Here is a 9,046-nt window from a genome sequence, read left to right on the forward strand (position 1 = left end):
CCGCCCCCGCCCCTTCCCGCCGCCGGCCCCTGAGCGGCCGCCGGGAGCCCTCCCGGGCGCCTTCTCTGGTTCTCCCGACTCTGCTTTTCCCCCAGTCTGCTTCGGATTGCTGTCTCCCGCACCCCACGTTTGCAGCCAGCGGGACCCGGGTGGTGTGGACTAGGGGTGGAGCCGTTCCTTGTACCCCCCTGTCCCACCTGCCCCCCACAAGCCCTCCCCCAGCGAGAGCGGAGAGCTGAGAACTAAGGACTAGAGACCCAGAAAGGTGAGGTTGCCCCAGGAGCGGGGGTCCTCAGGACCAGTAATTCTCGAGTTGGTGCCAGGAGAGTCTCCAAGGGGGGGAAACTGAGGCTTGGAAAAGGACGTTGGCCAAGGTCACCAGGCAGGGCCAGCAGGTAGAGGCCAAGCACAGATCTGCAGGAGACCCCACTGGCCTGTGGCTGACACCAGCAGTTGACTTGATCCCACAAGGGGTTGTTATCCTGGATCCTTCCCTGAGCCCTTGCCACTCAGCTTGCAGAGCCAGGAGCCAAGGTCTGTCTCATGTCCCCAGGGGTGGTGAGGAGGAAGCAGACGACCCAGAGCCTGTTGGTCACATGGCTGCAGGTTAGACCTTCCTCGGGTCCTTAGCATGTGTTCTATGGGGGTGGGGGCACGTGTCTGAGGGGCAGCATGTGCATGCGTTTATCTTTCTCTTCGGTCCAAGACGCTGTGAACATGCGTTTTCAAACCCACATGCAGATGAGTGAGTGTTTGAACTGTGCATGGCCACGGACATGTGCCAAGGCTGTGAGCTGTCATCAAAGGGCATAAGCCCGGAAGCAGGTGTGGGCAGGTGCGAAGGCCCTTGAGTTGGGAGTGGCGTGCATAGTGCATACACGAGCACAGATGTGTGTGTCCGGGTACAATTATGGGATCTGGTGACCCTCTGGCCTGGGTGGGCCTCAGCTGGCCTCAGTCTCATTCCTGGAACCCTCATCTGAACTATCTCCCTGCCCCCTTGGGTCCAATCAGCCAAAGGCCCCAGCAGGGAAGCTGATTGCTCAGCCCTGCCTGGCCATACCCTTCCCAAGCTGATTACAGTTTTCTGCTTGTTTCTGCTTTTGTCGCTGATTAATCATAGCTCTGTCTTGGGGCCGGGAGAGAGGGGGCTCGGTGAGAGACACCAACCCCAGCCACCCTGGGCCAAGGCAGGCCTGGGTCTTTAGCACTTGGGCATGTCTCTGCATTTCTCGTAGGCTTGTGAAACCTGTAGAGAGGCCAGACAAACCCTGGCTCTCCTCGGAATGTCTGTTCAGGCCTCTGGGCCAGTTGCTATCCATTCAGACCTATGGTTGGGGTCGTAGGAACCTCCAGAAAAGCACCCTTCCCCCCCAAAGCTCTTCTTGCTAACTGGAGAATTCCTCAGGTCAGCTGGATTCTTGTGCTCCTTTAAGATGTATTTATTTATTTATTTATTTATTTATTTATTTATTTATTTATTTTCATGTGGAGGAGATTTATTGGGATGACAGAGATGGGGAGGGGGAAAGAGAGGGAGAAGAAAGAGAAAGAGAAGAGAGAAAAGAGGAGAGAAAGAGAATAGGAAGAGGCAGATAGGGTCTGCCTTTTATTGGAACTATGACGTATCCTTTTGGATTTCTGATGGAGCAGAGCTGTGACACAGGAAGAATCAGCCCTGGGCTCTTGTGTCCACCACCTTGTTTCAATGGGACCTTAGTCGTATTCCTTAACCTCTCAGGGCCTCAGTGTTACTTCCCAGGCAGAGGTCAGCAGAAAGCCATTTGACATGGAAGGTGCCTGACGATGCTCCCTGAACCTCTTGGGAGTTTCCCATTAGCATGAAAACCCCTCTGTGGGAATATGGACTAATGGTCCTTGTGTCACTGAGGGGTGACCGAGAGGTGATCTACAAGCACCTCACTTGCTAAGCCTTTCCAGACAGTTTGCTATTGGGCTAAGGGAGAGAGCTGGGGCCTGATGTCAGACTAGCAGGAAACACACTCTCTTGGAGCTTTCTTGGGAGGCTACCACAGAGCAGGGGTTCCTTCTGCTTCCCTGAAGGCCCTGGCCTTCCTGCCCAACCAGGGAAATCTCAAAAGAAGGGGCAGAAACAAATCAAGAACTAATCAAGTGGGCATCCTTCACACACCAGGTCCTTCGAGTCTGCTGAAGGTACAGGCATCCATGAATACAGGGTCTGGCCCCCAGACTTTGACCTTGGTCTGCATCCAAAGGGTCAAGGTGTACAGTCATGTGACCAGGGTACTCCCCAGAGTAGGCATCCTCCAGGTCAAAGTGGCAGGGCACTCTGGGATGATAACTTTAATATCATAGTTTGCCACACTCTCTTGGACCATTTTTTGATATTTCAGTCCCCTGGTGACTCAAAGCTGTTCCTCTTTCTCTCCCCTGATGCACAGCCACATCCCAGGACACTGGCTGTCAACACTGTCTCTCATACCAGCAGCTGTTCTACTTTGCCTGCTGCCTGGGGACATAGGGCAGCTCTGGGCTATGCAAGCGACCTGCCTGGTCCCTCTCCTCAATGCCTTGCCACCCTCACAGACAGGGACACTCCTGCTGAAGGAGCTATAGAGACCAAGTCCAGCTGCAGAGCCATTTGAGGAAGAGCTGGAGTTGGGGCCTGAGGCAGAGGCAGGACCTCCTGAGGCCAAGCTCTAGGACAAGCTCCCCACCCCACCTCCACCCCTGCTTCTAGTCATGGGATCCTGGCTGCCTCTAGGAACCAGTCAACCTCCGCCACCCTCCAGTGCTGTGTATGGCATTTAGTGTCCTCCCTGAGCCTCAGCTTACTTGTTTATTAAATGGGAGCACAGCTAAGTGCCGAACAGTCAGGCTCTGTACGCCAATCATGTGGGGAAGGGAACACAGGGGCTCTTAACTCATCGAGCCAGGAGAAGTCTGTCGCGGAGTGAAGTGGTTAGAGATTGCTCTTAGCTTTAGAAAACAGGTTCTGTCATTCCTCTTACGTGGCTTGGGCGGAAGAACAGGAACACCTGTGAAATGAGTGACAGTCACCCACCTGCCCTGCGGCACAGCAGCCCTGTCCTCTCCTCTGCACATCAAGGGAGCAGATGGCGCCATCACAAGGTGTGAATTATGTCTGTCGCCCCCCCCCCCTCATCTGGGGAAGGCGCTACTGCCATCACAAGGCACTCCTCGGGTGCCCACCAGGAGATGCTTGGGCCCCAGGCCTTCCTGGGGATCTCAAGGACAGGGGTTTACCAAATCCAGAGATTGAACCCTTCCTCCCAGCAGAGGTCCCATCCTGCCTAAAACCAAGGTCTTTCCTTCTCATTGCTGGAGGCCTCTCTTCTCAAGATAACACAAGAGCGCATTCCCTGGCTGGACCTGCCCTCTGATACCCTCTGCCTCGTGAACAACCACGTTCAGCACCAGGGAGAGCGCCCAGCAGAGCTCGCCCGAAGCTGAACCGGAGAGCTAGAGCTAGCCGAGCAAGACAGTCTGAAGCAGGGGACTGGAGGAAGCCAAACTGAGGAGAAGGTAGGCATGGCTGGGCCATGGGCCACAGTGTTGGCAGAGCCAAGAGGCCTGGTTGGGAGAGAAGCTATGCGGTAGAGAGGCACAGGTTAGGGAAAGGAGGAGTCTCGGAAAAGCAGAGGCTCTGGCCTCTGCTCCTTGGCTGGAGAACAAAATAGTTCAAAGAACCCAGTGGGGACAGTCTCTGGAGGTGAATAAAATATTCATTGTCCAGGCACTGAGTTGATGAATAATGGAATTTATAAGCTTGCAGACTCAGGCTGGGCCAGGAGAGGGTGCAGTCCGGAAACTATGGGCCCCTTCGGCTCTGTCCCTGTCCTATACTGGACAGCCCTCTGAGCCTTCAAGGCCTGGCTCCTGAAGGTAATGGGACCAAGCATGACAGCGTGAGCAGCTTCTGAGGGACATGGAGAGGGAGGGCAGCCTTCAAATCTGTTGTTCCCCTAGAAGCAATTTGAATATGGAAAAGCCCCAGAGGTGTGAGATTCAGGTAGCAACTATCTTGGCCTCAGTTTCCTGTCTTGTGAAAAAGGACCCTTCTGCCAACACACAGACTGCCTCAAAGATCTGCTGAGTAATGGAGGTGAGGATTCCTGATGCCACTGTCAGATTGGCTCTAGAGATTCCAAGCTCCCAGGAGAGCCTAGGAGTGACCTCACCTAGCTATGCTGAAACAGGCTGAATGCCTAGATGCGATCACAAACAGGGAGACCCTTCTGATCCTCAGGGCATGGCTAGCCATCAGTAACCATGGAAACCTAGCCCACAGACACACATCCAGGCACACGGCCCCTTATCCTGAGAAGTGCTGCTTGCACTGGACAAACATTAAATAGGAGCCTCCAAGAGACAGCCAGGATTAGAACAAATGCCTGGAAAGAAAGCTGGAGGGGAGAGTGGGTTGGGCAGAAGTAGAAGAGTTTGGGGTGTCTTGCAGGGACCCTGCCCCCTGTCAACTTCAGGCCTCAGTCTTCCCCTCTGGAAAGTGGGGGGGCTCTGGCTAGGGCCTGATTGATCTACAGGCTGTGAGGCTGCACGAGAGTCAGGACTTTGCACAGAGGGAAGGGGACCATGGTGTCACCAGCCTGGCCATTGCCCTTGGGACCCTGTCCTCTGAGATAGTCATAGGTAGGACGGGGGCACAGGGTGGGTGCTAACAGCTCTGGCCTTCCAGACTCCTGTCTTAGTCTGGTGCCTACAGTAAGTGCAACCAACTGTCTTGAGGCCCAGGTCTGGTCAACCTGGTGCCATGGCCAGGGGTGATGGGGCAGTGGAAGTTAGCCACTGGCCAAAGAAAGACTAGGACCCTGCAGTCCTCTAAGCTTCCTCTCTGCACGTGACGTTAAAGCTTATTTCAGCACTGAGATGTGTAGACCGGTGAGGTGGGGCTCTGTAGTCCAGAGCTATCCACTTTATACTCATCCTCTGGGGACATCCACAGGTCAGTCAGTCATTGGAGCTCTAAGAGTGTGGGTACCTCCCCCCTTTCTGGAAAGACTAAGACATGAAGGGATTGATCCTGGGATCCAGGACACCATAAGTATTTCCGGGGCAGTCTTCCATGTCAGGGACCTCAGGTAGACCTGTCTCCAAATGGCTGGATGCAGTCTGTTTGCATACCTCCAGGGACAGGGCTCTCTGCCCAGAGGAAGTAGCCAGCAAGTTCCTGGACTCTGCCTCTGTGTGCAGAGGCACCTCCTGCTTTCACACAATGGACACCTCCGTCCCCTGGGAAGGAGACAGGGCCACAGTCAGAAGCAAACCTGAGGGCAGAGAAAGAGGTCAAAGGGCGTCAGAACAGAAGCGGTGAGGTCAAAATGGAGATGAGAAGCCGTGGCCTGGCTACTGAGATTAGCCTGGCATCAACCCAGTATGAGGAGAAATGATTTGATCAGTGCGAGTGTGGGAGAATTGTGAAGGTAGGAGCATTGCCTCGGGAGAAGCTGGGCTTGGGGAGTCCCTCAGATCTGTGTGATGCTAGGTTATAATCCTTGGGAGTTCCGGGATGAGGGGACTGGGTTAGATGAAGGCATTGGAGGTCTCTGTCCCTCACGGCCCTCAGCACCCCATCATGTTGAGCCTAAGTGACGATAACCAGCTGCAGTTTAACTGGTAATTAATCCTGGACAGGGCAGCAATGGCGTTACTAATTGGATCGTTAGAGATTTGTGCTTTATGGCTGCGTAATTAGAGAAGCTGTAGGGGGCCAGGGTGAACTGGAGGGGGGCATGTGGGGTTGGGGGCAGGGCGCAGCAGACAGCGCCTCTTACCAGGCCATAGCTGGGTCAACGTTCATCTTCCACTCTGGGGCCCTAGGTGGCTGAGTAGGGGTGGGGGCTGGTGATGGCTTTGCCCATCACGTTGGGAGGCTAGGATTCTTGCAAAGGGCTACTTGAGGGGGTCAGTCCCACGAAGCCCATAGCCCAGTTCTGTGGGAGCAGAGGGACACCTTTTATGTCCTCCAGCTACAGAAGGTCCATATCTGATTATTTATTGTTAGGTTTTTTACAGTGCTGGGGAAGGACCCCAGGGCCTACACAGCCCGTGTGCACCATCCACCCAGCCCCCAATGGAAGACTCTAGAAGAGGAAGGGCTCTTACGTCTCCTCTCGTTCCCAATGGAAGACACCCTTATGTGTGCTTGATGACTAACTTCCCATACATATGTGTGGCACATGCTGACCAGCCCTGGATACCAAACGTGGTCGGTTTTCATACACACATGTGAACCATGAGGGCTGACCTTCCAGGGTGTGTGCAAGGTATTGTGGGGGGCCTGGCTCCTGGCCCAGCCTCATGGGACAGCCTTGGGGGAAACAGGAAGGGGGCATTCCTTTGATTGAAAACACACACACACACACACACACACACACACACACACACACACACACACCTGCACTCAACAAATATTTTCTGAGTTAACTAATGGGGAAAATGGGAAAAAAAAGCAGAAGGAAGGGGGGGGAGAGAGAAGTCAGAGAGGGTGAGCCTCTGTACTTCAGGCCCCACCTACTGGGCGCTTAGCCTACAGCGGTCATTCAAGCTCTCAGCTATCCAAGGTACCCACGTTATTCCATGAAGAGTCTCACTTCCTCTAGTAGCCTCACCTGACCCCGACCTGTTCATGACAGAGTTCGTGGCCTTTGCAGTCCTTGTCACCTGCCAGAAATGCTGTCCCCTCAGGATCCTTACGGCTCATCTTTCAAGCCTTAATTCAAACAGCACTTTTCTTTCTTCCTCCCTCCCTCCACCCCTTTTTAAACCTTTGTATTTATATGCATTAGGGTGTGGACACTGTATGTGTGCAGGCCTCTTCAGAGGCCAGAAGAAGACATCAGCTCTCATGGGTCTGAGTGACGGGTGGTTGAGGGCTGCACTGTGTGGTTCCTGGGAGTCAGACTTGGGTCCTCTGGAAGAGCAGCAAGTCTTAACTGCTGAGCCGTCTTTCCAGGCCCAGACGTCACCTTTCAGATAGGTTTTCTCTGGAGTCCTTTGCTTTAAACTAACCAATCAACAAAACAGACAAGGGGCAGTTTCTGTCCTCATTCTGAAAATAAAGTATCTGTAGTGTGACCCACAGCACACACCCGCACCTTTCTTGTCTGGTCTGGGTTTTGTTCACCGCTGTAACAGGATTATTGAATGAATGACTAGAGGCTGCCGGCAGAAGTGTCTCTAGGAGGCGAAGTCATATTGTGGGGACTTGAGGCTGAGGGATAGAGTCTAACATGAGACAGGGCGATGGTTAGGAGGGTGCTTCTACCTGGTGTCTGTTCCTGACTGACGCAGCTCCCACTCCTCAGCCTCAAAGAAGCAGGCAGAAGATGGTGCCCCAGCGCCCTATATCATCAAATGACTCTGGAGGTAGAGGTTAGGAAGATAAAAATCCTGTCCTGCCAAATGGGGCAGCCACCAGCTTCAGCCAGCTCACCCTGTGGCTTCCACCTGACTCTCGTCTTTTACCTCCCCTCGTAGGTGGCTAACTCTGGATTTGGATCCTCCTCGGCAGATGCTAGACCCTAGGTTGCAGGAAGGGACCATAGTGGCTGGATACCCCAGGAGCCTGGGCGAGTAGTGCTGTACCCAGCAACACGCTGCCCACCTGCCTGGTCTGGCTTCTTCAGCGTGGCCAGGTGATGTACGACCCACTGCCCTGCCAGGAAGTGACAGCAGATGAATGGACAGCATTGGGGAGCAGGCTCTGAGCCAGGTGCTGCGAGCAGTAGGAAGCAGGCTCCTGGCTCTTAAGAAACCATTCCGGGAACGTCACCTCCCTGACCCAGAGCAAGATGGGAGGCAGGGACTGTCTTGGGCATGGTGCCCATGTGCTAGTCTTTAATGTGGGGCAGTGCAGGGAGTCGGAGTTGTGAGGGGATTCGCAATTTTCTCATCTTTAAAATGGTCAACAAGCCACCGTGAGGAGACAGCATGGACTGTCCATTGAGAGACAGCCCCCAGACTCAGGCTTGCTGCCATTTAACACTCCAAGTCTTGGTCCCTAAACTCTGCCTTCTTCTCTACACTTCCGCATCTGAACCCCTCCTGTGGCCTAGGAGAATCCAGTCTGGACAGCTTCTAGTACCTTCCCGCCTATCTTGTGAATGGGAAGACTTAGGAGGACTTGGCAAAGTCAGGACCAGACCTTAGGAGACTCCTTGTGGTGGGTTTTGAAAGGAGCCCTCTTCCCACGTATCCCTGGGTAGTAAATGCCAGCTGACTTTGCCACTCAGTAGGGATAAGGGACAATCAGGGCAGCACTGGGTACAGAGAAGGGGGCTGGGGGCAGTGCAGCTGCTGTGACCGAGTCGGGATGCGCCAGACGCTTCTGAGCTCTGTCTGCATCCAAGGAGACCAGGACATCAGGCGGACGGTGTGTCCTTGCAGGCAGGGCCTGGAGAGGGATGAGGAGGGGGGTCATTCTGGGAACCCAGGCTGCCTGCAGGGCCAGGCAGCGCCTCCTGCCATCTGCTCTTATCCTGCTCCCCAAAGAATTCTGGACACAATGTGGGTCCTCCAATAGCCGTGGACATGTGACACAGGTGTACACAGACAGAGCCAGGTGATGCAGACACGACTTTGTGGTTGGGACTGCATGCAGACGTGGTTATGGTCGCTAGACACTTGGTGAGGATATGTGCATAAATGATTTCACATCTGGATCCCAAGAACCCAGGTGTTGGTAGGACAGGAGCCGACCCATGTGGGCATGTGGACCAGTGTGAGTGTGTCCACCACCGTTCACATCCGGGTGGGTCGTTCACACTTAACCTGCATTAAGCACCATTCAAACGGCTCCGGACAAGATAAAAAAGACCAGTCCCTGTGGTCAGATGGGGAAACTGAGGTCAGAGGCCCGGCTTAGGTTGTTGGGATCCTGCGTAGGCGTCTAGAGAAGTGAGTCCTGCTCTGCCCTCCTCACAAGGTTAGAACCCCATGAGGACTGGGAAAATGACTCATCTATAGAGAACACTGACTGCTTCCCTGAGGACCCGGTTCAATTCCCAGAACCCACATGGTGGCT

General features: G+C 54.2%; 1 long non-coding RNA gene across 1 annotated transcript; it reads left to right on the top strand.

The window, feature by feature from the left end:
* Positions 1-31: 31 nt before the first annotated feature.
* On the top strand, positions 32-7,118 carry LOC148001432 (uncharacterized). The gene is made up of 4 exons (XR_015637532.1): positions 32-265; positions 554-606; positions 3,331-3,528; positions 6,026-7,118. It is a non-coding gene; the product is annotated as an uncharacterized LOC148001432 (long non-coding RNA).
* The last annotated feature ends 1,928 nt before the right edge of the window (positions 7,119-9,046 follow it).

The sequence above is a fragment of the Rattus norvegicus genome, chromosome 14, assembly GCF_021556685.1.
Source record: "Rattus norvegicus strain SHRSP/BbbUtx chromosome 14, alternate assembly SHRSP_T2T, whole genome shotgun sequence".
Classification (NCBI taxonomy): domain Eukaryota; kingdom Metazoa; phylum Chordata; class Mammalia; order Rodentia; family Muridae; genus Rattus; species Rattus norvegicus.